Source organism: Rhipicephalus sanguineus, chromosome 10, assembly GCF_013339695.2.
Source record: "Rhipicephalus sanguineus isolate Rsan-2018 chromosome 10, BIME_Rsan_1.4, whole genome shotgun sequence".
Taxonomy (NCBI): domain Eukaryota; kingdom Metazoa; phylum Arthropoda; class Arachnida; order Ixodida; family Ixodidae; genus Rhipicephalus; species Rhipicephalus sanguineus.
Window position 1 is genome coordinate 98,233,511 of NC_051185.1, and position 27,103 is coordinate 98,260,613.

Sequence of the window (27,103 nt, forward strand, 5' to 3'; positions counted from 1 at the left end):
CATGGAGCGGAAAAAACAACCTGGACGGTGTGTTTCCTTGCTATTCGTTTAATGTTGTGCGACACTTGGTGTATATATGGGATGACCTTAACCGGCATGTCCGCTTTGTTAGGCTTGTCGTTTGCTTTCGAACGTTTAATATTTTGCAGGAGGGACTCACAAACGGCACTGATAAGTTCTGGGGGTAACCCGCACGCTTTAGTCTCAGAACTTGGGCACAAAAACTTTCGGAAAGAGCATGACTGCAAGTCTTATTGAGGGCCGAGTTCAAGCAGTTCTTTGCGATACCGCGCTTGACAAGCTTCGAGTGAGCGCTACTGTGCGGTAGTAAGGCTTTTTTCGATCTTGGGTTGTATAACCAACAGATATGATGACAGAAAACGCAACCTAACATCCAAAAACTGAAGCTCATTGTTTACAGGCCTTTCGAAAGTAAACTTAAGACCTGCCCTTCATTCTGGAATACACTGACAACATTACTAATCACTGCATCAAGGTCAGAAACATCTTTCAAAAGGACCAAAAAATCGTCACGTACCTATAGATGCTTACAATGCGCGGGTCTTGCAACTTTGCTTGGATGCGACTTCCACAACGGACAGAAAAAAATATCGCACAAGACTGGAGCGACCGCCGAACCTATACAGATTCCTTGTTTCTGTCCGGTGTTCTGTACGATGAACCAGCTCAGCCCAAACCAAAGTTTTCCTAGAACATATTTCTTATACAATGGGCCCCTGTCCTATCAAGTCTCTTCCGCTCGGATCCAGCTATTGTGTGTGCCAACCTGATCGCCGTTACGACGTGTCAATCCAGAATTGTGTCCCTCTGCATCAAGCACAAGCAAGTCCCTCAGAAATTCAGGATGTTATTTGGCGTCGTTCAGCCATCGTGGGGGGTCACTGCAAGTGTATTTGCAAGATACTAAAGTCTGAATATTGGAGGCAAGTGAGAATGTTTCAAGACTGGTTAGAGTTCTTGTGCTAAACGGACAAGATCCTCTAAAGGAGTCTAGGCGACTTGATCAACTTAAGAAGCAGGTTGCCGTCTCTGTTGAGTTCTTGTGGCATCGCGCCTTGTCGAGCTTTCCGTCCCGGAAAAGGAATCCTCGTAAAGGAAAGCACCCTAACTGTACTCGGTGACGCTGTTATTCGCGAGGATGTCAGGGCCGTTCTGGAAAAGGGCCCTAAATTTAGCCACATGCCTCATGTACAGCGGCCGGGTTTGCTGGCTATGGTCCGACAGGTCGCTGATCGTTGCGGTGAACAATCGAAAGAAAGTGTTCAATGTCTCCAACGATGCAACAACTCGCAGAATTCGATGAAAAAGCCCCTAAATAAGGTTTCAAGGGCCTTAAATGAGCGTCAGCTTAGCCTTCTAGAGGCCGACAAAGAAGGAGGATTCGTCATAATGCCGAACGCTCTCTTTCAGGAGAAGGCCTTGTCGGCAATAAGGAAAAATTTCAAGCAGGTTTCGTTCCATCCTCGGAAACAGAAACGCCTCGCACTCCAAGCCCTCGATGATCTCAACCTTCAGAGCATCAGAGGACGAGCGAAGAAAGAAGAGAAGGCAGTCCTGGAAATATTTTTCACGGTAAAAACGCACAAACCTGAAGCCCCGTTTCGAGCCATTGTTTCCGAAAAAGCGCTTGGCAGCGGCTGGTTAGCGGCTACCTACAAACGCAGCTACAAGTACTGGTGAAAGACGACCCGTTCGTCATTAGGAAGTCATCTGATGTCGTCCAACTTTTACAAGGTTTGAACTGTGGCAATTTCAACGGGTTTTCAAGTGACATAGAAGATCTCTACTATTCTGTGCCGCATAAGGAATTGCTCGTGGCTATTCGCGAGAGGATCGAGGATCATGGTGAGCTCGCATTTTCAAGTGCCACTGGTGTTAATTGTGAACAATTTTAGCATTGTTGGAACTGTATTTGGGTTCTACCGTGGTCGAGTTCAACAACGAATTCTACGTACAGAAACAAGGAATCTGTATAGGTTCGGCGGTCGCTCCAGTCTTGTGCGATATTTTTCTGTCCGTTGTTGGAAGTCGCATCCAAGCAAAGTTGCAAGACCCGCGCATTGTAAGCATCTATAGGTATGTTGACGATTTTTTGGTCCTTTTGAAAGATGTTTCTGACCTTGATGCAGTGATTAGTAATGTTGTCAGGTGTATCCAGAATGAAGGGCAAGGTCTTAAGTTTACTTTCGAAAGGCCTGTAAACAATGAGCTTCAGTTTTTGGATGTTAGGTTGCGTTTTTCTGTTCATCATATCTGTTGGTTATACAACCCAAGATCGAAAAAAGCCTTACTACCGCACAGTAGCGCTCACTCGAAGCTTGTCAAGCGCGGTATCGCAAAGAACTGCTTGAACTCGGCCCTCAATAAGACTTGCAGTCATGCTCTTTCCGAAAGTTTTTGTGCCCAAGTTCTGAGACTAAAGCGTGCGGGTTACCCCCAGAACTTATCAGTGCCGTTTGTGAGTCCCTCCTGCAAAATATTAAACGTTCGAAAGCAAACGACAAGCCTAACAAAGCGGACATGCCGGTTAAGGTCATCCCATATATACACCAAGTGTCGCACAACATTAAACGAATAGCAAGGAAACACAACGTCCAGGTTGTTTTTTCCGCTCCATGCAAACTCTCAAAGTTGTGTGCCTTGACTAACAGTAAGAAGCGACGTGTTTGCGTCACGCAACACCGGAACAAGTTTACAATGTGCGTTTTTAATGTCGTCTACAGCATTCCCCTGAGTTGTGGTCGCCGCTACATCGGTCAGACCAGCCGATGTTTTAACGAGAGAGCTAGGGAGCATAATTTGAACGTGCGCAATCAAACTGGAGGATTCCTGGGTGAGCACTGCAAACGCTGTGGTTGTACCCCTGATTTTCAACGTACACAGTTCCTCAAGAAAGCGAAAGATAAAACTGAGCGCGAAATCATGGAAGCCTTTTTCATACATAAGGCAGGTGACAACTGCGTTAGCAGGCCTTCAATCGTTTTGTCTGACGCTGAGATTGATTATCTCAAAGGTTTTATTTAAGCGTGGTTCTCACTTGCACTTCCCTTTTGTTGTCATGTAATCTTTCATCGTTTTATGCTTTTACACGCGAAGCGTCCGCCAGTTGTTATTTTACTATGTTGTTTGTTGTTTTGTTTTTGGTTTTTTTTTTTCTTGCACGCGTGCTCCATGTGAAATTCCTCTGCTATAGGCTAAACAGATTGTTAAGATTGGTGTTTATCGCTGCTTGTTAGTTCTGGGAAACGTGGCTGTCACAACGAGCGATTATGGCACATATAAATGCACTGGCAAAGGCAATAAAGTTCAGTTGTAAGTCAGCGCCCGTGGCGTCTACTATGTGTCTTTGTCCGTGTGTTCTTTAGCGCTGCCCCAAACAAGTCCGAAAGAGTTTCACCTTGACTGCTGCCTTCATCACCGTCACGACCCTGTGACAATATGCACCCCCTTGTGGTTATAATGTTATCGATTTGCACGTGTAAACCTCTGTTGTCATCAATTGCTTAATGCCAGCCATTGATACTCACTGGGTAACTGTGGATGGTCAGCACCTCTCCTTTTGTGTTCCTGCAGTGCAAACACAATGCTTGAGTGAGCCCTCTGGCACAGTTCTGCTTTGCATTTCTACACAGTCAAAAATATTGCTCAGAACAGAGGCAACAAGTTTGAAGGAATAATAATAACTCAGGGTCACTGAAAACCTCTACACTTGCAATGAAAGGACACAAGAAATGTGCTCTTTTAGCATAGGGCACCTGTTTTAAAATAACCTGCTGCCTGTCTGCAATAACAGCATATGCTATGTGTCCTTACTCGGCTCCTTTCGTTGTCCTCTTATTTCAAGTAATGTAGCTGACTGGGCTAGTTTGTTATTCATACTGAAGATAAACAGTGCAAAAAAAGCACGGCCACGAAAAGCAAACAAACAGCACAAGCGGTGACTTCCAACTGAATTTTTATTGACATGAAAGCGTCACGTAAGTATCTGCAGGAAGAGTTACAAAAAAAAAAAGGAAGAAGAGGAAAAAGATGCGCTGACACGAAAACAGCAAAAAGCATTAACAACCACGGTGGCTTTCTGCGCAAACCCCCGCATTCTAAGAAACAGAGCTCCCTGTCAGACAGTGCAACCGATGGTTTGCTTACGCACCTGCTCCTTTCTCACACCATCTGAGCTGCCTCACTGATTATGCGCGCTTGCTCATCCCTCGTCATGTCGACATCTGTGGTCCCCTAAACTGCGGAGTGCACCCACACGTGCTCATGGGCATATGCCCAATAAAGTTCTTACATGAGCATGCCAATAACGTACTTTCTAATAGTAAAGAAGGCTTCCTGGCACTGCATGTGAGCACCTGTGGGTACACTCTGCAGTTTCAGGGGACCACAGATGTCGACATGATGAGGGATGAGCAAGCGCGCATAATCAGTGAGGCAGCTCAGATGGTGTGAGAAAGGAGCAGGTGCGTAAGCAAACCATCGGTTGCACTGTCTGACAGGGAGCTCTGTTTCTTAGAATGCGGGGGTTTGCGCAGAAGGCCATTGTGATTGTTAATGTTTTTTGCTGTTTTCGTGTCAGCGTATCTTTTTCCTGTTCTTTTTTTGTAACTCTTCCCGCAGATATTTATATGACATTTTCATGTCAATAAAAATTCAGTTGGAAGTCAGTGCTTGTGCTGTGTGCTTGCTTTTCGTGGCTGTGCTTTCTTGCGCAGTTTATCTTCACTTATTTCACGAGAGCATTCAGTGAATCGGCATCTACACCACCTCGGGTAATACTATGCACTTCCAAATGCTTTTGCATTTACAATGACCCTCAGTGATGAACCACTTGTGTCACACCGCTGTATGATAGCCACTGACTGCCTACACAGGTCGTGAACAGCCACAGAAAAAGCTGTCCTGTTTCATAGTTGAACCAAAATAAGGCTCCTCAGAACACAGCATGCACTCGACTAGCCTACTCATGTAATAATTACAGACATTTATGCACAATGAAAGTATTGTCTAAATTTTTGTAAGTAGAAAAGGGAAAACTTAGAAAGCACAAACGACGAAGACGAAACACATACAACAGGACTGGTGTTAAAAAAGGGATCACCTCTATTGCATTCCTTTCAGCAAGTGCTGCTCTTTGTTGCTTTAATTTCTTAATGGCTTCATTGTGGGAAATTTCCTGCAAATAATAAGAAGGAAGGCTCTGGTCAGTGCATACTAGTGAAGCTGTTGGCTTAACAAAGCAGGTAACAGAAATAATCACTGCAATATGGCCTAGTTGGAATCGACTCACCTTGATACCTTGTGCTAAACAAAAAGGCACCGAACAAGACCTCTGTCCCCCTTTGTTTAGCGCAAAGTATCAACAGGAATAACCCACTTAATTATCCCCCATCTCCTTAAAGGGCCCCTGACAGCCGATTTTTCGTTTGTGACATTTATGTTGTAATAAGTAGGTCCATGTCTTGTAATCACGCAATGACACTGTAAATCTTCCAACGTGATGACTAATTAATGCTAGCAGCGTTAATTATGGTCATTTTTAGTGTAGGTTCAAAATGTGCACCGGAAGAGGATAAGAAACTAGCGCCGCGCCGCGGCGGTCGCGCCTCGGGGCACGCGTGATGACGTGCGCTCAGTACTGGGTGACGTCAGCCACGCGCTTGTTGAACTGCCAGTTGGAGAACACACACACGGAGAGCTCATGCTGCCTGCTGACACGTACCGAAGAAGGAGTAGGTCGGAGGAGCAAAGAGCAAACATGCTTCGCAATATACCACAGTGCACCACACATATTAGATGTGAAGCATCTTATAGCGGAGTTCAATCCGGTGGTGGTGGTGTGTGGCGTGACCACCCTTACTGCGCATGCGCAAGCCCTCTCCACACACCTCCTCTCCCTCTCCACTCCCCTTTCCCTCTCTTCCCTCCTCTCTCCCATCCCCTTCTCCACTTCCCATTTCCCCTACCCTCTCCCCTTTCCCCTCTCCCCTCTCCACTCCCCCTCTGAAACGCGGGCTCTACATGCCGAAGCGCTGCTTCGCATCGCCTCACGTCCCCTTTAGCGGGAGATGGTGTGATTTTTTCTGTCTGTGACGTCGACAACACTTGCTTTACCTCTGCAACGTCACAAAGGGCCTACGTCTACGTCATACTAATGGTTATGTTGATAGGAGTTCAAATTTCAGATGAGCATTCAGGCTTATTTAAAAGCAAATAAAAATATCTTAAATGCAACGCTCGCCACTCATAATCGGTCAGAAGTGCCCCCGCATGCAGGACTATCAAACAACACAAGCATCTCGAGTTTCCAAATTCGGTGTCGGGTCCTTTAACTCTTTCCGGCACGGTGGTCACCCCCGGTAACCACCTTTTCTTCATTTTTTTTTCTCTTGAAGCACCAGCCACTCGTGTCAGATTTTATACGGCACATTTCTAAAGCTTTCAATATAGTGACAGAAATGATGCCACTTCGTTTGGGCTTCAACGTTACGGGTTACGTCTGTTTTCATCCCGCTGCCGTTGTCTTCAAGGTGCGCTACACGATGGACCCGAGATATTTTTACAGAAATGATAGTATGTCTGGTTCTTATTAAGTTGATAGCTTAGGTCAACACGTTGTATAAGTAGCTAATACCAAGGAATCCAGAAATGAAGAGCTGTACTCAGTCAGCACGGAGCACTGTGTGGCTGAAGTTGGTGATCACCTAGAGTGATCACCGTGCATGAAGGACCTTAGAAGGCTGGTAATATATTATTTTTGTGGCTACGCTGGCCTAGCCGAGCCAGTTTCGCGTGCCTCCTCAAGAGCCGTGCTGCGCATAAGCGAGGATCAGTGATGTCACACAGCTGGCGCATCAGGTTCTATATTTGTGCAGGTTCTCCCTGCACAAATATTAGAAGCGAGCGAGCTGGCCGACCACATTTAAATGCGCTCGTTGCGCTCCTCGCGCCATCTTGCTGGTAATGAAGAAACGCTTATAAGCGCCTGCCGTCTCCGAGTCCTGTTAGCGGTAAAGGGTGTGCATATAACGCTCGCCGTTAGCTACCTGAAGAATCTGCGCTCTGTGGCGTAGTGGTTAGCGCCACGCGCTGCGGAGAGAGAGGTCGCTGGTTCGATTGCGCGCTTCAGAAGCATTTTTCCGAATTATTTTTCTTTGGGACTTTTATATATATATATATACATACTTATACATATACGGTGCATGACGGCGGCGGCAAAAACCAGCCGAGACTGTCCATATAATTGCTATCGCAATAAAAAGAACTTGACAACACCCTTCAGAACAACGCAAGTTCCGTTTTTGCCGGGCTGTGCTTCGCTAGAGCCCCTTGCTCCTGTGCACAGCAGCGCCGGCTGTTGGGCAGCGCGGGCATGCCAAGGTTACGTTATAAGGTCACTCTCGGCAGCGCCTCCTATATTTTTTTCAATGCCAGCCAGATGAGCCTAATCCGGCTGTTGACCACCCTCTCTTCTGGTCCTTTCCTACTTTCCCCAGTCGGCTAGTGTTCGCGCCTGCTTTGCGTTCATGGGGGAGAGTACCCTTCAAGTGGTGCCTCACAAAGGAAGTCAGAGGAGTTAATTTTTTGTTTAGTTGTGTTTTTATCCATGGAGCGGAGTCTTGCATCCCTCGTGATTACTACGTTGGGTGTCACGCTGGCTCACAAAGAAACTCGGTGTTGTAATATGGCGCACCTCCGTTCGTGGCGCTATCAACGGGGACACGTCACTGCGACGCTACTGCATGGGAGGACATTAATATGTGCCCCACGAGCGCTGTGCGGTGGTGGCAGTTTTACATTGAGCCACATAGGAAGGAGCACGAAGGAACAAATCTGAGAGACGCATGATGTAAGAGAGGGACGGCGTGTCTACCACAACAGCAGCATTGAGCGCTCAGACGCACGTGTGACACAAGTAGCCGTACCCTTTATGTGGCGTCTCACCACGGAAGCTCTCTGAACTAAGGCAGACCAACAGCTCCCATTGAGGAGCGAGCGTTTGCACTGACATTGAAAAAAATAGAGGAGGCATTGCTCTCGGAGGCGGGCGGTTTTAATTGCACTAATGGTAGGCGGACAAAATCAGCGCAAATGTAGATTCTTCTGATCACAATACACCAAAGAAACAATGTGAATAGGCTTCAGTATTTGCAGTTTAAACTGAAAGGAGAATGCAGTATTTTTTGTGAACTTCAATTTTAACCAACAGTGAAAGCCTGCCCCATAGTGAGGATAAGAGGGCTACCGTCTTATCCTCACTATGTGTATGTGCCGCCTGTAAGCAGTCTGAGGAAAGCAAGTTCCAATTTGTTCCTTTAGATTTTTCTTTTCTAGTGAAGATTGTATTGACTGAACTGTGAAGCTGGTGGCGTTCCAAAAAATCCACGACCACGGAAAGAACATGTGACACACTCACCCAAAAACCCTCCTGACCCACAGCTGACGCGCACCAAGGAAATAATAAATAAAACGAAATAAATTTTCACTCGCTTTCGGATCGGGGGACCCGGGTTCAAACCCCAGCCACAGAAAGAGCATTTATTTCATTTTATTTATTATTTCTGTGGCTGGGCTATGAACCTGGGTCCCGAAAGCGAGTGCCTTTACGACTAGGCCAAGCGCTCATGCTTGCCCAATGTGAACTTAACTGAAGCATACAAATGCGTTCTACCGACAATGCAAAAAAACAGTTGGGAAGCAGTACACTTGCTATGGCCGCTTCATTTAAATATTTCGTGTCGGTGGACTTTAAGCGATCTGCTAGATAATGCGTCAGGTTGATATCAGGAATTGCACATTTCAGGAAAATTTTAACTTTGAGAAAATTCAATTCCTAACCCGCATTTCCATGATCGCGTGATGGTCGTTTCATTGGGCCGTCATAGAGGCTGACGAATGCTGGAAATGAAAGACACCACGCTGACTCAGCCCAAAAACAGCGTTGGCTGCCATAAAACTGCGCGCTTAAGTTAGGAGGAAGCATTGCGCAATGTGAAAGAAAGAAAAGCCACAATAGGGGAGGGGCTCCTGAATTTTTTGGCATCTCTCTTCACTTTGATGTTCAGTGTCTGGTTCTTTTTTCCACAATGGCTTCTAAGGCTCCGTCATATAGGCAAAGTAATAGTTTTCTACATTGTTATCAATCGCAGTGAAAATTTTTATATATTGTTGTAATAGCTGTGCGCCGGCATAGTAATACGCAAAAATAATTCGACATTTATTTTACATCATACTTCAAATAGCATATGACGTATTCAATTGAAGCTAAAATGAACTTTTGAGTAAATGCATCAAATTCATAAACATCTAGGACCCAACAACACACAGTCACTCTCACTCCGTCGCACTGCCTCAGCGAATTTCGCCTTGTTATGATTGAGCACGTATTAAGATCTTTAAGTGGCCACAATTACAGTATGCTGCCGGCCTTTCCCCCGATGTTGAACAACTGAATCAATGAATGAAAAATGAAGTGAAGCCTTTCACGTATGTAGTAATTTACAACCACGTGGAGGGCAGTTAGGGGAGGGGTCCCTTTCTACATAGTCTGCACACTGTAAAAAGCAGTCTTCTATAGTGGTCACGACATCTAATTGTGTCCTAACAAGACTGCTTCTCTAAAACTTTATCGTATTTCACTTAAGGCATTTTCAATCGTGGCCAAGCCCAGTCATTACGGATCCCTCGACCATCATGCGCATTCAATGAATCAATCACGATCGAAAGGGCCCTATGTATGCAAGTACAATGCTGAAGAGAAGCGTCATAAAACTTAATAGACCGGATATTCACGAAGATATGCCAAGTTGGCTTTCCTGAACGAAAACACTCATTCACAGAATGCTTTGCTCGCTCTGTCAGGGTGCGTACAGGTTCTTGAAATCCTTGAAAACCGTTGGAATTTGAAAAATGTGTGTTTAAGGCCCTTGAAAGTCCTTGAATTTTTTCCTGTCCTTGAAAATCCTTGAATTTCCTGAGCAGTGCTCTCTCATATTGACACTGCAACCTCCTTAATGTGGTAGATCGTTGTGTCGACCTGACAAGTCCCCATTTCGGAAGCAGTAATGCGGCGCGAGCGCACATGGTTCCGTTTTGCCGAACCGCACCGGGAAAAAAAGTCAGTTCCACAGCGAGGGTGAAGCAGTGAATGCAATAGCAAGAAATTAGAATGTCACACGAAGAACGGCAAGCAACTTGATACTTGCAGCGTGTCGCTCAAGCACAAAGGACGCACGAAAAGAACACACAGGACGAGCGCGAACGAACAACTGTCACAGCTCAACACTTTCAGCGCGCTGCTTAAACACAAGAAGGATGCTCGAAAAGAACGCACAGGTATACACTGGGCGAGTGTGAACTAGCAAATGTCACAGTTGTTACTTCTTTGTGTTTGAGATCACGCTGCACGTGTCAACTGTACACAAACCAACGTTCTTAGATATTTTTTTTGTTGAAAACTGCGGCGCGTGGAGCATGGCCTACGAGATTGTGCGCCGGCAGGTTTCTCTTCATCCGTCCCAATCACGCGGAGACAGCGTGATTTCAGAAGTGGGTGTGGCCGACCCCTCCTCCGCACCGCTCGCCACCGAGGCATCGCCGGACTTTCACAGACGGCTCCCTGGGCGCCGCCATATTCCCCTCTGGGCTGCACTTAACAGGCGTGACGCCCAAAAATGCACTGCCGAGGCTGTGATGTCAGCCTTTGCACTCCCGTGTGCAGCCCAGCATGGCGGCATTTTTTATATCCAAAAGTGCGCTGGGGAAGCCGCCGCACTTTTGGTGCGGCTTCAATGAAGAGAGGAAAAATGATTTCGTGCTACTATATGATCTTCCACTGAATTGGAAATGACAGCTAATTGTGTGCAGCAGTAATGACCGCGTTAGAAACCGCACAAAAACATAGTCGTGCATTTAACATGGTGTGTGCACAGCGGTGACATCAAAATGTCATCTCAGATGCGCAGAACGCCAGCAACGCATCAACGCAAGGTAACTGCTCAAATGCTCAGCTTAAGCAGAATGAGCACGTTACAAGGAAAGAAGGTCCAGCACGCGCTGAAGTGCGGCGCTAAGTGAATAAACCAAACTTGTGACTTAGCGTCAGTCATGCTTTCTTCTCGCGATGTCGCCACCGTCGCCGGGTCTGGCACGGCCAGACAGACCTGCGGCGAAGGCGAAATCTGTGCTTGCATAGCTTTCCAATCTCTCTAGCACAATGCTTCGCGTGTTCCTGATGGCTTCCTACGTTTCCCTTCCAAACTACATTTAAAAGAAACGTGAAAGTTTTTTGGTGCCTGCAAAATGGCGACCCCGCCACTAGCGCTCCTCGCAGGCGACGTCAAGTGCATACCTTTATTTATCTTTGTATAAGTGAAATTAAATTATGCTGAATGTTTTGAATATGTCGGGTGAACTTCACCAAGCTTATACTGGAGAGTTCAGTGTGGAGTTTTTTTTGTACTGTTTAGGACTTGCAAAGTGATCTAGGCTAGTCATTATTAGCACCATTGTGATATACATTTATCTTTATATAATTGAAACACTGCACTGGACGTTTTGAATATATTGGGGAACTTCAAGCCTATACGAAGAAATCTCAACCGCTTTTGTAAGCATTCACTGCGTATTGTGATCTAGAGAAGTTATCAAGACTAGATGTTTTTGTTATGATTGTGGTATCGATTGATTTATTTCAAGTGCAATAAATTAGTCATTTTTCAAAACTTGGCAGGGTTCTATTTGGTGTCGCAGAAGTCTGTTGCCAGACTTGGGGGTATTTGCCCCTGCAGTTCCAGCTTTCCCGTAAGGTTGCGGTGTAATCCGCTGCCAGGCACTTTGCCTGGCTTCGAGAGACGTTTCAACGCTATAGACATCGATGGTTTCCCACAAACGGGAGTACATTATTTTCCTGTTACTCAGTGAAAGCCCTCTGCGCCCTTCGGGCGCGGAAACCTAATCGTGGCTTCGCCCTCGCTTCGCGAGTGCGGCCATTTCGCTAACGCTCAATGGCCGGTTGGCAGGGTCTCCGTCACGCGCTACTGGCCGCTATCGCGGCCACGCGCTGTTTAGCCCGCGCGCCTGCCCCTTCGGGCGGGCGTGCGTCCGTGCCAGCGTCCGTGGTGTGCCCGTGTCACTGCGGCGCACGTAACCAGGAACTTTACACAGGAACTTTATGGGAAAGCTGAAACTGTAGGGGCAAATTTAGCCGCCAAATCTAGCGGCAGTCTGGCAACATTGACCCCCGAGTCTGGCCAAAGAGGCGTTGGTCTGGCCACGACCTACTGTACTCCTGACCTGCCCAGATATCGGGGGTCCTATGGGAGCGCGCCATAGAGTTTCGTAAAATTAACTAGAGGGGACTCTGGCGCTGCGATCGTTCAGCTACCATGGGAATGATGGGTAGTACACAAATTTGCCTGGTCTTCATGCTTGCGGCTTCAAACGTACTTGTGGTTTGTTTATTGCTGTGTTTTGGCGTTCGTTTCGGATAAAAGAATAGACCGTTGTCAACTTCGTGACCAGGTTTGATTTGGTGAGACTATAAAAGTTAAAGTGGTGAAGTAAAACAGCTGACTTTTGTTGAACTTCGTTTTTGCGACAAAGCGGATGCAGCCGACGCGGAGCCAAACGAAGCCGAAAGAACGAAGTTTAGACAAATTTGTGTACTACCCATCATTCCCATGCTGGCTGAAGCGTCATGCGTTGCAGCTCCCATAGACACTAGCGCCAGAGTTCCCTCTAGTAAGTATTGTAGGAAACTCTATGGAGCGCGCGTCCTCGCTCTCGTTCAACCGCTCGCCGTAGGTGGCGCTTCCTATAACCTGTTCGTCTGCTACTCTGCGACCGTTTGGACGGCGCTGGAGTAAGAACGCCTGTATTATGTGACGAACTGCCGGCATTATGTGACTGTTTCTACAAATTTAGACCGAGAGTCAAGTAAGCTATTCTGTGCGGTTAAGTATTTACTGCGCACTGGTTGACTAACGTGAGAAGCCGTAGACTTGCATAGTCTAGGACGGCTGTGTCCTTTTAGATGCAAAAAAAGTTCTAATTCACTTTCCGTATTTTTATTTCCGAAGTATTTTGCATTTATGAATAATAATTACACGATATGAGCGCTTTCCGCTGGCGAAACATCAACACGAGCGTTAAAGCTGACGTCAGCGAACAGGTGCTGACTAGCGCCACAACGCTCGTAGGTTACATCCCTAGCGGCAGGAGGTATGAACTAGAACGTGGGCGCTGGAGAGGGGACATCTGGGCAGGTCAGGAGTATAGTAGGTCGTGGGTCTGGCCAGGTCTGGCAACAGACTTCTGCGACACCAAACAGAACCCTGCCAAATTCCAACTTTGCTTGCCCCTTCGAGTCCTTGAAAAACATGCGACAGGTCCTGGAAAGTCCTTGAATATTCTTGAATTTTTGCTTTGGAAACCTGTATGAACCCCGATCTGTTCATCCGCATTCCACAAAGGCTTTTCAAAAATTGCTGTGCGGGAATGTCACGCCTCTGCGGTGGGGTGGAACTACTTTGTCAATTCAGGGACGAGACTAGCGAAAAATTAACACTGGCGCCACAGTACCTCTTGAGTTGGAGGTGAGGAACGTCGACCTCGCAGCCAAGCTAGAAAGAAACAACGACATGAAGACAAGGTGCCGACTGCACGCCGAGGTCGGCTCACCTTCCCACTCGGGGGGCATGTCCGCGCTGAAGTTGTCCTTCGTGCGCGGCTCGAACCAGCGCCTCGGCTTTCGCTTTCCTCGGCTGGGATCTGAAACGTAGTAGCTCAGCCGTGGCACCTTTCCACGGACAGAAAGACAGCTTACCGGCCGCTATTTCAAAATACTGTTGCCGAAATGATCGCGACCAACCTCGCTGTGAGGACTCGCTTTTGTAGTAATGGATGACAGAAAATTTCTCCACATCCGCGCAATGACACCTCTGCCCGCACTTGACATGCTGCGCAGTTCTGATGAATAAGCTACCTTAGAAGAAAGAAATTTCGTATTCGCTACAGCAGATAAGTCGGCCAACGCGATGGTGATGGTATCAACATGCGGCCATGCGGCCCATGCTGGCGGAAGCAGCGGAACCATAGAGTAATATAGAAAGGTTAAGAGAGGACACTCCCGTAGGCCCCTGCGGCTGGATGGATGGATGGATGCTATGAGCGTCCCCTTTATAACGGGGCGGAGACAAGTGTGCCACCAGGCTCGAAAAAAAAAAAAAAAAACCTTTACTCTTTTTTTTTTAGCGTTGGCCTAGTGTCTTTACTTCAATTAAAACTATTTTACTCCAGAAGACAAAAAAAACCTTAAGTTTTCAGCTTCGTTTTGTGCCCTTTACGGCAGAATGTCCTTATTTTTTTTTCCCATTGGGCTGATTTGGGTTCGCAGCGCACCAAACGGAAGTGGGGAATCCTAACAGCCGCCTCAGAGATCGGAAGTCGCAAAAAAATAATTAAAAATGCCGATCTCAGAGGCCATTATTTAGCTATAGGTAAAATTACACGGCCCCCGAGACCACTTTTATTCGTGTGATTGTCTCGGAGGTCATATATATATATATATATATATATATATATTTTTTTTTTACGCGTTATTTGCATGCATAAGAAGCTTCGTGTAAGCCACACCGCCAGAGCGGCGAGCACACAATGCCATTGTTTATGCAGACATGACAATCGTTGGGAGAGACGAAACATTTTATTTCAAGTCACATTCTCGGTAAGCACGTACAAAAGATGGGTGCACTACACAAAGCAAGACAGCTGCCACGTGTTGAGAAATTGCACAGTAGGAATAAATAGGCGATGGCGATATTTAGAAAATTCCCACAATACAATAAAAGTGCAGAAGACAGCATTAGCATCACAGAGGACTACAATAAGCTTTCGAAGTCCAACCTTTCTTATTAGGTATACAAGCAGCTATCGCGCACAGTGCAAACAAATCATTCCGCCCCCCATTTTTTTTAAGTAGTTTCACATTTTTCACAAAGCAACATGCAATTTCAATGCATCTCGCACAAACATCACACTAGGAGGTTTTCTAAGCCTCACACTTATATCACATAAAACCCACATCCTTTGGTTTAAGACTTAAACTTGTCAAGCTGCAAGCCAGAAACTGAGGACTGAAAGCGAACTTTGTCCAAGTTGCGGTTAACAAATCTGACATGCCAACACAAGCGTATTCGACAGTACATCTTCAGAAACCTAGCATGGCAATCCAGTGAACAAAGGTGGAAATTTGAGGATGACAGTTTAGCAGACAAGATAGAGCAGATGCCATGGCAATGAACCACACTTTCAACAATGGAAAGAAAGGCAGATTCCAATTCCTGGAACATTTCAAACGCTCTGGCAGACGGAACAGTCAAATTTCCAAACAACTTGCCAGGTACATGATAAGCTTTCAGCATCATAAAATACTGGTGTTCCTGCCTCAAATCATTTTCATCATCCTTCAGAAATGCCGAACAATGGCAATTCTCAGGGCACTTTTCAAGAAACTTCTTAATAAGAAACCCTGCGACGTAGTAAGATGCTGCATCATCGACAGCATGCGACTGGTTCAGTGAAGCAAGCAGACTTATATCCTCAAGTGGAGGGAAGTCATCCGAGCAAGGTGGCTGAACATGATCTGCAAGCGATGGCTTGTGGAATGAAAATGGCGAGAGCTCTTGAAGAAGTACACGTCTGTCCTCCTCAACGTTTCCTTTATCTGAAAGTTTCATAATTCTTTGGATCATAATGTGCTTTAGACCACTTATAAAATGGGGAACAGTGGGGTTCATGTTGCATCCTTGCCTTTGTCGAATGCTTCCAAACATGTTTTCTAAAGGGTCCTGTTGTAGCCGCCTGGTGAGGAGGAATCTGAAGTTGTACTTATTCGAGAGCTCTTCCCAGAGCATCAGGATTGCTCTAATAGTGACCTGCCACCCTGTGATCGTATGTGGCTGCCGCCTGCCTTCAAAGTTCCAAGTAGCAACCCATGGAGCAGCTGCCTCAAGGAAGTCGAGCACTTCAGACTGCCCTTTAATAATTGCATACCTCATCTTCTGAGCATTCTTTTTTGGACTCGAACTGTTCAAAGCATCAAACAGCATGTCCATCCTGTCACAAAAATTGGCCGTGGCCAGCGCAGATTCTGGCAGTTCTTTAACGTACACAAGTGCAGTAATTGCAATGGAAACGGATGCACTAAGAACCTGGGTCGCCCGCTTCACTTTCATATTGCTGAATGGTTTCTGATAGATATGTCTTTCCGTTAATTTTGGTGCCAATCGAAGCCTTAGCTCATGGGTTGAATGATACAACTTGGTAATGTGTGCCCAGTCTACAACCTCCTGTCCAATATGAAGTTTGTGCATCTGCAGGTTGTTCCGCGTAGTTTTCACAAGATGTGGTACATCGAAAATGAAAAAGATGCGGTTTCCATCAACAGTGAAAAATGGTTTTGCCACAGATACTCCCAGCTGCCTCGACAAGCTCACATTTGATGCTCCCTGGTCACATATTAAGGCTTTTATCGATATTCCGATTTCTTGCAACTGCTTAATCAGTGACATTAATAGGTTGTGCAAGTGTGAAAATGATGCAGAGGCGTGGGCTACTGTGTAAGCTACTGGCTGAACCCATCTCTTAGAGATTCCAGAAAGCAGGACCACCATAGCCCGGTCTGCGATTGTTGAAGTTCGCTCAACACCATTGTCTGTGAAGCCCTGCACAACATCTTGGGTCACATCATAAGCCAAATTTTTTTTAAGCATCATCTCATCAAAAATTAAAGCGCACACTCTGTCGCGCTTGCTCCACGACTTAGTCGACAACCCAATGGATTGAACTATCCCTGGAATTATTCCCGGCAGCATTCTTACATTTGAGAGCCATCTCCTTATGGAACGTTCACTAGGCAGTGTTAGGAACGATGACAAAAAGCGATACGCTCTTGCACCACAGAAATGCAACTGCAAAGCAAATTTTTTCATCCACCGAGTAAAACGTTTACCCCTGCTTTTTCCTCTCAGCTGAACGTGACTTTTTAAGAGCTGAAACATTTCATCAGTGACAAAAGGTTTGACAACATCGAACGCTTCTTCAGTTGTGCGGGGAGTCTTCACCTGCCGTTTCCGTAGTCGTTCAATAGTCTTCTTGTACTTGCACACCCTCCCTTGAAGCCGCTTGATGATTTCTTTTGGCCGGCGAGACTTTGCCGCAAAGGTGGATGAAGTGCCTGCAGAAGCTAGAAAAAGAAAAAACAGTATTTTACTGCAAAGTAAACTTACATTATTAGAGAATAACTGATGTTGCTTCGTTCACAAAGGGTGCTTATGTTATAAGCAGGCCAATTTTATTTTCTAAAGAAAACCTAGCAGTACAACATTGTACAGTTATTGCTATGAAAAGCCTGCTTTGCTGTAGCTATAAACAGTCAGTGCTTTACGGAACGCATCCTACAAAAGGGACTCTAATTTACTGCAAAGCTGTTTAGGAGAGCCGCCGGCACACAAAAATTATATGTTTAAGATGTACCGTTGGGATAGTTATCAAGATGACATGTATTATCACACATTTGAAACAATAAATCTTGCAACAGTAGGCAAGCACTAAAGTTCAAGTATCCGTGCCGAAGGACAGATCCTTGTTTGTACTCATTCCCAGCTTGTAATGCAACCGTAGAAGTAAGTACAGGTGTCGCAACAGACTTAATATATATGGTCCGTCAGATGGCTCACCCATGAATCTCAAAAGCACAGTGCTGTGTTCACCATAATAGCAAAAAATAATGAATGTCACATCATTGGGCTCTTTTGATTTATAACACTTTTGTAAGCTACTTTCATAACTCACTAGGAGCTGCATTTACGATGCAGCTCCTGGATAAATTAGTGTCGATGGCCACTATGTTAGTTACCTTAACTTTTAGCTGCTTTGTGTGCTGTATATGCAGCAAGGCCAAGCACTCTGCAACACATGCCTTTAGGCTTTTCAATAACAACTGCAGAGATTTTATGCCCCGAAACTATTATGATTATGACGGACACTGCACTTTGCCATATAGCTGCTCAGCCCATGCCCGTGAGGCAAGACTACGTTAGAGATGGTTGCCCAACAAACATAAAAAGAAATAACGCTCTTACTAGGTGGGGCCGAGGAACAAGCGCTCTCCTTTTCGCCGTCACTTTCGTCACTGCTGGTTGGACTTGACTCTGCAAGCAGATTAACAAGGACAGCAATAAGATACTAAGCAATTGGTGCCATTAAACCGCATCTCACCATTGACAGTAGGGCATGGAATCTCCGCAGCACCCTTCACAGGTTGCTTGTGGCTGTCGACTGGGGTCCCTTCTGCAATAACACAAAAGAACGAACTGTTGAACAGAAACACCTTTCCTCTAACCATTTTCCTGCCATCAGATAAAGTCTGAATTAACACAAAAGAGAACGACAGACGACTTACCAGGCAGTGCCAGGGAACAGGAGCTCTCCTTTACACTCTCACTCTTGTCACCACCGACTGGACTTTCTTCTGCAATGACATCAACGAAAGACACCAATGAGATACCGAGCAAACTGTGCCAGAAAAACTCCTTACCATGGGCAGTAGAGCAAGGAGTCTCCGCAGCACCCTTCACAGGTTGCTTGTGGCTGTCGACTGGGGTCCCTTCTGCAATAACACAAAAGAACGAACTGTTGAACAGAAACACCTTTCCTCTAACCATTTTCCTGCCATCAGATAAAGTCTGAATTAACACAAAAGAGAACGACAGACGACTTACCAGGCAGTGCCAGGGAACAGGAGCTCTCCTTTACACTCTCACTCTTGTCACCACCGACTGGACTTTCTTCTGCAATGACATCAACGAAAGACACCAATGAGATACCGAGCAAACTGTGCCAGAAAAACTCCTTACCATGGGCAGTAGAGCAAGGAGTCTCCGCAGCACCCTTCACAGGTTGCTTGTGGCTGTCGACTGGGGTCCCTTCTGCAATAACACAAAAGAACGAACTGTTGAACAGAAACACCTTTCCTCTAACCATTTTCCTGCCATCAGATAAAGTCTGAATTAACACAAAAGAGAACGACAGACGACTTACCAGGCAGTGCCAGGGAACAGGAGCTCTCCTTTACACTCTCACTCTTGTCACCACCGACTGGACTTTCTTCTGCAATGACATCAACGAAAGACACCAATGAGATACCGAGCAAACTGTGCCAGAAAAACTCCTTACCATGGGCAGTAGAGCAAGGAGTCTCCGCAGCACCCTTCACAGGTTGCTTGTGGCTGTCGACTAGGGTCCCTTCTGCAATAACACAAAAGAACGAACTGTTGAACAGAAACACCTTTCCTCTAACCATTTTCCTGCCATCAGATAAAGTCTGAATTAACACAAAAGAGAACGACAGACGACTTACCAGGCAGTGCCAGGGAACAGGAGCTCTCCTTTACACTCTCACTCTCGTCACCCCCGACTAGACTGGATGTTCTCCTGGAAGCCGCTTTGGTTACCCCTAAAAAAAACTTTGCATTAATAGAGGCCTCCCATCAATCAAATTAGCACCATAAGACATGCTCATGCACCCACACAAAATAAGGACACCTAGTTCAGATGTGAATTAGTAAAGACCAGACTTATGAGCAGCTCTGAAACAGTGGTTTAAGGTAAGGGATACTTCTTACGCAATTGCATTCACTGCATCTGCCACACCGTGCCTACTGGCAGCATGATCAAGCACTACATGCACTTATGGACAAGTTGGATTAGCACTATGCAACTTGACAGCTACCATCAGAAAACGAGAAATGTTACCTTGACCCTGTGAACCATAAGGTGGGAAAGGTTCACTGCAGTCATGAATGAAGGATCTCCGGGTCAGACCTCATGTCAACAAAGCTCTCACATGCCACAAATGGACTGGTAGACTGGGCTGGACAGAATAAATGCCAGCAGTATAGAATAAAGGTATAGAATAAAGTAGACGGCACGCAATGGCCATGTATTTGTTTACATGGTTTGAATGCTTAACGAAATGAACACAGCTCACAAATAACAACAAAGTGAGTTAACACAGGACAGACTGCTAGACAATCGCTGAAGGCGATGCATTGAAAAACACAGAGATAAGTACAACACACATAACACACACCTTGCGATTTAGCAACAGTGTTTTATAGAGAAAATAGCCTCTGCCTAAAGTAACCAGAAGGTTACGACACAGTGCACAGAGTTAGTACAAAAAAAACACAACTTTGGACAGTTGTGTGCACACGCATTTCTCAAACAGTTTACCCTGCGCTATCATCATCTGCCAGCGAGTCAATGGGGGGGCAGAAGGAAGAGCGGTTTTTTTAAGCTTTGTTCGCCCAGGGTCCATAAAGCACTGTGGCTCAAAGTGCTCACTGCACAGGCGGTAGACGGCATACAGCTGCGAGGCTGGCTTAGAAAGCAGGTCTTGACGATCAGCATACTGCAACCAGACCTTTGCCCTGGGGGTGGGGGGAGTTCTGCTTAAGAGGGAAGTCCAACTCCAATGCGCACTCATGATGAAAGCACTTAAGGCAACAGATAGAACACCAGCAATGGCCAATAGCTGCAAGTCATGTATATCCAACAGAGTTTAACGCATTGGGAACTACATTTTTTAAAACAAACTCAATTAAGCTGCCACTGACTTGTGCAACATCGTAAAACTTATCATAAACTCTCACTCTCTCTTCGTTCTCTTTACAGTGGAGCTGTTTAAGCTATCATTAAGTTGTGCTCAGTCATGCAAAACTCCTCGGAAGGATAAGCACCACAGGAATCTGGCAAGCTCTACTACCAAATACAACTGGTGCGAGTGTCAAACAAAAACGACCATGTGAAAATGAGATAGAACGCAGACAGGAATGAAAGGAAAAGGCATGAAAAGGTGACAAAGACACAGAGTGAAAAACAAATAAAGAGAAAAAGAAACAGAGGGACAGAGAAAATGAAGAAATACATAGCAAGAATGAGCCCAGAGAGATACAGAAAGGGAAAACTAGGTAGAGAGAGAAAGAGATAGGGACAGAAAAAGATGCAAGAAACAGAAAAAGAAAGGAGAAACGAGGAAGGCCGCCCAGCTCCGCGACACCTCCAGTGCGAAGTTTTCAGAGTTTTGAGAGTGAAAAGGGGCCACTCGATTTAGGCGAATGAAGAATATGCATGTATGACCATCCAAACACTAACTAGCTGAACGGCAAAATAGTGCGAAAGATACAAACATACTTTGATAGTTAGTTAATGACAACCACAACTTCAAAATTACATCTTGGAAATGTGCAAAGGGCTACCTGTCGTCTCGCGGAATCCTGAACCACTTAGTACCACGCTCTCTCCCTGTCCTGCCGTTGTTGTTGCACTACGCAGCGCAGCAGTAGCTGCCGTAGTACTTGACTCCGGACGGCATGACCTGAAAAAAGAGAAAAAGTTGACCGTATTTTCTCTGGCCTTCGCACAAATTGTCTCCGACGCACTTCTCAGCGCCCTTTCGCGAAAAACAGTCCCAGCAGTTGCCGCAGTGAAAACAAAGCAACCTTCGGTACGAGAATATTACGTCGTAGCCACGGCCAACGAACACTGTTCTCATTTCTCAAGTTCTCTCTAATTTGGCTCTTAACATAGGCGTCAAGCAAACTGCGAATACCACAAATAACGATTCAAAGCATAACTGCACTCTTTCACACATTTGCACACCCATGCAGTGAATTAGAACTGCGTGTAACGGCATTGTATGCACAAAGAAAACCTTACGACGCAAGCGGCGACTCATTTTTGGCGCCAAGAAACGATTTCTTCGCTAACGTGCTGCGTAGCATTTCAAGTAGCTATTTCTTAATGCAAAGCAATTCACGAGCACCATACGCGAAGCACAAAGAAGCTTTCGGCGCTAAAACACAAATTGCGTCAAATGTCAACTTAAAGCTGTAGAGACAAATACATTGCAAAGTAATGAAGGGAAAAGCTGCGTAGCATTTCAAGTAGCTATTTCTTAATGCAAAGCAATTCACGAGCACCATACGCGAAGCACAAAGAAGCTTTCGGCGCTAAAACACAAATTGCGTCAAATGTCAACTTAAAGCTGTAGAGACAAATACATTGCAAAGTAATGAAGGGAAAAAAGAACCTAATGAAGGCGTTCTTACCAAGCAGCCGCCAAGCAGAGTAACTTCCCGGCAGACGATCCCAGCGAATTATCCGCGGAGCAGGTAGAGCCAATTTTATATGCGTCGCCGCGTCGTCTTGCCGGCAAATCTGACCATATATGGTCATGACAGCTACCAATCGATGATTTCGAACTGTCCAATCGCAGACGATAAAGACGGATTTAGAGCCGCACTGCGAGCCAGCGGAAGCCACTGCCGCAGCCACATAATCTGACAAAGACAAGTAGATGTATCGTGAACCAGAAAAGGTACTGCAGTAGATAACTAGTACGCGCGTTCTCTTGGAAACAGGGAGTGACGTGCTGCCGTCTAACGGCTGGCGAGAAGCTGCGTAGCTCCGCCGTTTATAGGCTCGTGTGTCCACTCTTGTCATTTTCTGTTACTCTATGTGGACACGGTATACTTAGTCCTTATCCTCTTCTACCGCCATAACATCACAACTCAATCTTGCGGCTTCCCGCTAACTACACCGTTTAAATACGTTTAAAACGCGATACCGATAACGGACGAATAAACTTTCCAGCAATGCACTGTCTCTTTTAGCAGAGTGCCTTACTAGGTCCCCTGAAAGTAGATTTTTCATTCTTTCATCATGTTCAGCACAATGGATTACAGCGAGGAGCAGATCTTAATCGCATTGCGAATCACACTGCCCGCTAATGGCTCATTCACACTGGGGAATCCGCCGGCCACAGCGACCGGAATTCACGCGCCGCCGAAAGTCAACATTGTTCACACCGCTTAGCAACCGCACCGCCGAAACTAGGGCGTCTAGTTGTCATCGTCCCTTCGCGCGAAGGAACGCTGGCATCGACGCGCTCGGCGTTGTGTACGGGTTTCGTTATGGTGAAGCGCATAAACAGGAGCAGGGTCGTCGAACTGCTGGGCCTGCTGCAAAGCAACTTTCTGGCGATGTCTGACGAGGATAAACATGCATTCGCCGAACAAAAGAAACGACGCAAGAACTTGTGGTTGGTTCGTCCTGATTTGCAAGACGCGAGAAGCTTGGTCGAGCCGAGGTAATGCTACCCGTTTTGCAAGATCGCGATGATGTATTGCAAAGATGCTAATCGCGACAACACTTGGCAGTTGTCGAGAGCTACAGTATCATTAGGAAAGACTTCGCTTTGCTGCGGGCTTCGACGACTGCGATATCACAAGCGCGCCGCCATTTTTCGAATGTTCGACTCGCGTTCCGATTGGTTCGCGGTGAAGGAATCCGGCGGCAGCTGCCGCAAAAATCGGTCCAGGACCGATCGACGCGGAATGGGCTTTTCCGGCGGATCTCGCTGCCGCCGAAGCGGATTCCGCGCGCTCTAGCCGCCGAATGTCTCAGTGTGAACGCGCCTTAATAGTGGCTAATCATGGAGAAAGGAAACGCGAGGAGAAGCCCTTACATCATTCTCTCTGAAGCCAGAAGCCGGCCATATTTACTGGGCATGTTCTCCACTCTAGTTTACATGCGAAATGCGCAGTAGAAGCGGCGTATCTCTCTCCAGCTCCAAAAGCACGTGAGCTGCGTGTCGTCGTGGCGATCCGAAACGAGGAACGGAACTCAACACGCTGGGCCAACGTGATACCATTGGCGAAATAATTTCATCCAAGTATTCTAGCCCTGAGCTGAAAGACGCTGATGGGATCATTACAATTTATACTGTAGGATGAGATCGTGCTTTTATTACCTTATGCGAAAATGAAGATGCTTGATCAGTCTAGCTAAGTTACTGTTCATACGAGCATAAGCGTGCGCAGGGCTCCCCTTCAAGAAGGGGGGGGGGGCGAAGGTAGGCGAAGGGCTCATCGCAGAAGACCCCCCCTCCCTATGAAGTCAATGTATGGGGCAGACTTTGCGACCCCGCCCCCCCCCCGTTTTAGGCGACTAGGGGAGGCGGCCGCCCCCGTGCCCGCTCCCTGCGCACGCCTATGCAAACGAGCTAGCACCTGCAATTTGTATAGTTTTCGTAAACACTTTAGTTTTATTCCGCTGCTTTCTTTTCATCTGTTCGGTCTTTCAGCCAGCCTGCGAAGCAGCCGCAACGATTCGAAGAAAATTCGGACAATCTCACGGCATTAAAGAAGTTTTGGTGATGACTGGCAGCACTCGTAGATCACATAAGAACGGATCAAGCAGACTTTACTCTCGTCGAGCTGCGCCATGCGCTCAACCTTTCATATCGTCGCACTGCCCCAGGCGAAGATGGTGTCACGTACCAAGCCTTGCGAAACATCAATGAGGTCTTTCATCAGGGTATCCTAGACGAAAACAACAAAGTGTGGAGGACGTGTCGGATTCCTACTGAGTGGAAATCATCTGTGGTGAATTCAGTTTTAAAGCCTGGGCGCCCTGCACAACATCTGAAGTCATACCAGCCAATATCGCTAACTTTTAATGTTATGAAGCTGATGGAACGAATGGTACTGTTTCGTCTGGGCGGCAGATTACAGGGGCTCGCTTCCTTCCCTGATGTCATGAGCGGATTTCGTCGTCACCGTTCAGCCCTCGACAGCATCGCAGATCTTGTATCATCGCTTGAATCTGCTCGAGCAAGCAGGCACTCTGCCTACGTTCTATTCCTTGATATACAGCAACAGTTTGACCCGGTACTACATAGGGCGATTATCTGCGCACTTATGACTGCGGGAATTTCAGGTCGTCTGCTACATTTTGTGCATGACTTTCTATCGGAGCGCAGGATGAAAGTACGCGTTGGAGAAGCAACGAGTAAATTTCGCACTGTTAATTGTGGCGTCCCGCAAGGCAGCGTCTTGTCGCCGCTTCTCTTTAACAGAGTGCTAGCTGGACTTCCAAGCCGATTACCGCAAGAATGTGACTTTACACTAGGCATAGCAATTTATACCGATGATATCGAACTATGGGTCAGCGGTCCGACCCACCATGGTCCTTCTTTGTGGAATATTGCAGGTAGCCTTGAATGCAACTTGAGAATACTTGGTGGAAGTTGGCCTGCAGATTTCACCTGCGAAATGAGCCGCGATTGCTTACCACCCCAGGCAACGCGCTCGTCGAAGCATGAGCAGGCTACACCTCGGAGACACACCGATATAATGGGTACAGCAACAGCGCTACCTGGGCGTAATCATCGATGATCGTCGTCCTTGGCGCCCTGCTGTTGCCTCTGTGCGGTGCAAATGGCTCTCCCTGCTCAAGTATCTGGCCGCCTTGACTGCTAGCGGCGATGGCATTGACCAGACGACAGCTCTACAGGTGTACCAATCATCTGTACTCTCTTGCGTGATGTATGCCTTGCCAGTCTTGAATGTTGCGCCTGGTTTAATGTCTCAACTGGAACGGGATCATCGTGTTGCTCTCAGAGACATGCTTGGCTTGCCTAGAGAGGCCCAATCTATTCCATTACTCACTGAAGCACACCAGTTGCCCCTAAGGCTACAAGCTGACCAGACAGCGTTACATCATATTGAGCGCATGCACCGAGCCCCAGATGGCAAAGCACTCGTTATTAGGCTGATTCGGCGCGCGCTTACTTGCATGGGGAAAGTGGCGGCTTTGTCTACTGGCATTACTTGCAATTCAGACAAAGCCACCTTAGATCTTAGTTTTCTAGTGCTAATGCTATTTCAAAGGTACCTTTTTCAAAGCAGTTTCAAGGCCTAAGGTGGCTCTATGGTAGAATACTTGACTGCAACGCAGAAAGCCTAGCTTCGATTCTTATTCTTTGCATTCGTCGGATGAACATGAACGCTGCTGATGCCGAACTTTCTTAAGGTTCTCGTGTTTGAATCACCAATGTCTGATATATATTTGTTGTATTTATTTGTTCATTTCAGGGTTTTTTCAGCTACACCGGATCTCCGTCTTCGATCACGCAACCGCCTTCTCATTACCCTGTCACGAGGCTCCTCCTTTCCCACTGCTCAAGTGACCGGTTTAGAGACCAGCCGACCAACCACACCGGCACAAGGTTCGCATAAACAGCTTCGCTTTGAAACAGCAGTCAAAAGGCCGCTTATGCATTCGCCTAAAACGACTCGATCGAAGGCGAAAGCCATTTTCTTCTTCGTTTTCTTCCCTGTCGATTGTATCGATTCCTCTGCCCCAAAGCTTTTGCACTGCCTCCATGATTGGAGGCATTACCAATTTTGGGCACCTCACGTGGTATGCACAAGGACGGTTAAAACATCAAAGGTTGAAAACATGAACACAAGATGTTTGAAACATAAATAGGTGAGTATGTATTTATACCAAAGTGTGAATGTCCTTCAAAGCATACACCTGACGTGCACTGGAGCCAGTTAACAAGAGAACGTATACTTAGTGCTTATCCTCTTCTACCGCCATACTTTCACAACTCAATCATGCGCCTTATGGCTACCTCTACCGTCGACATTTATTTAAGAACGCGATACCATTCACGGATGAACTAACTTTCCAGCACAACATTGCCTCTTTTAGCAATGTGCCTTACTAGATCCCCTGAAAGTAAATTTTTCTTCCTTTCTACTTGCTCAGAGGTGTGCATTCAGCTAGAGGCGGACCTCTCTCGGATTGAGAATCGTAAAGTCCGCTACTGGTGGCTAATCATCGGGGAAGGAAAAACTGAGGAGGGGCCCAGATGTCATTCTCTGTGAAGCCTCGGTGAAGCCGGAAGTCGGCCATATTAACTCGGCCGATTCTCCACTCTTCCTTACATGCGAAGAGCGCAGTAAAACGCACGTCTCTCTTTCCGGCTCGAAAACCACGTGCATGCCCGACGCGTGTGCCGTGACGACCCGAAAACAACGGAACGGAAATCAACACTCCGGGTAACCGCGTTACCGTTGGCGAAATGATTTATTTATTTATTTATTTATTTATTTATTTATTTAACAATACTGCCAATCTCTTCAGAGATTATAGCAGGGAAGCCACA

The 27,103-nt window shown here is 46.5% G+C and overlaps 2 long non-coding RNA genes across 4 annotated transcripts; both read right to left on the reverse strand.

Annotated features, from left to right (window-relative positions):
* Positions 1-3,493: 3,493 nt before the first annotated feature.
* On the reverse strand, positions 3,494-14,042 carry LOC119372226 (uncharacterized). The gene is made up of 5 exons (XR_007417705.1): positions 13,892-14,042; positions 13,702-13,791; positions 13,603-13,643; positions 5,123-5,197; positions 3,494-3,588 (listed from the first exon to the last, which is right to left on the reverse strand). It is a non-coding gene; the product is annotated as an uncharacterized LOC119372226 (long non-coding RNA).
* A 4,470-nt stretch (positions 14,043-18,512) lies between these two features.
* LOC119406611 (uncharacterized) lies at positions 18,513-22,305 on the reverse strand. Of its 3 annotated transcripts, none has more exons than XR_007417851.1 (6): positions 22,194-22,305; positions 21,342-21,460; positions 19,837-19,954; positions 19,442-19,537; positions 19,258-19,329; positions 18,513-18,553 (listed from the first exon to the last, which is right to left on the reverse strand). It is a non-coding gene; the product is annotated as an uncharacterized LOC119406611 (long non-coding RNA). The 3 variants fall into 3 exon arrangements; XR_007417852.1 differs by lacking the exon at positions 18,513-18,553 and adding an exon at positions 18,832-18,872; XR_007417853.1 differs by lacking the exon at positions 18,513-18,553 and adding an exon at positions 19,151-19,191.
* Between the last annotated feature and the right edge of the window lie 4,798 nt (positions 22,306-27,103).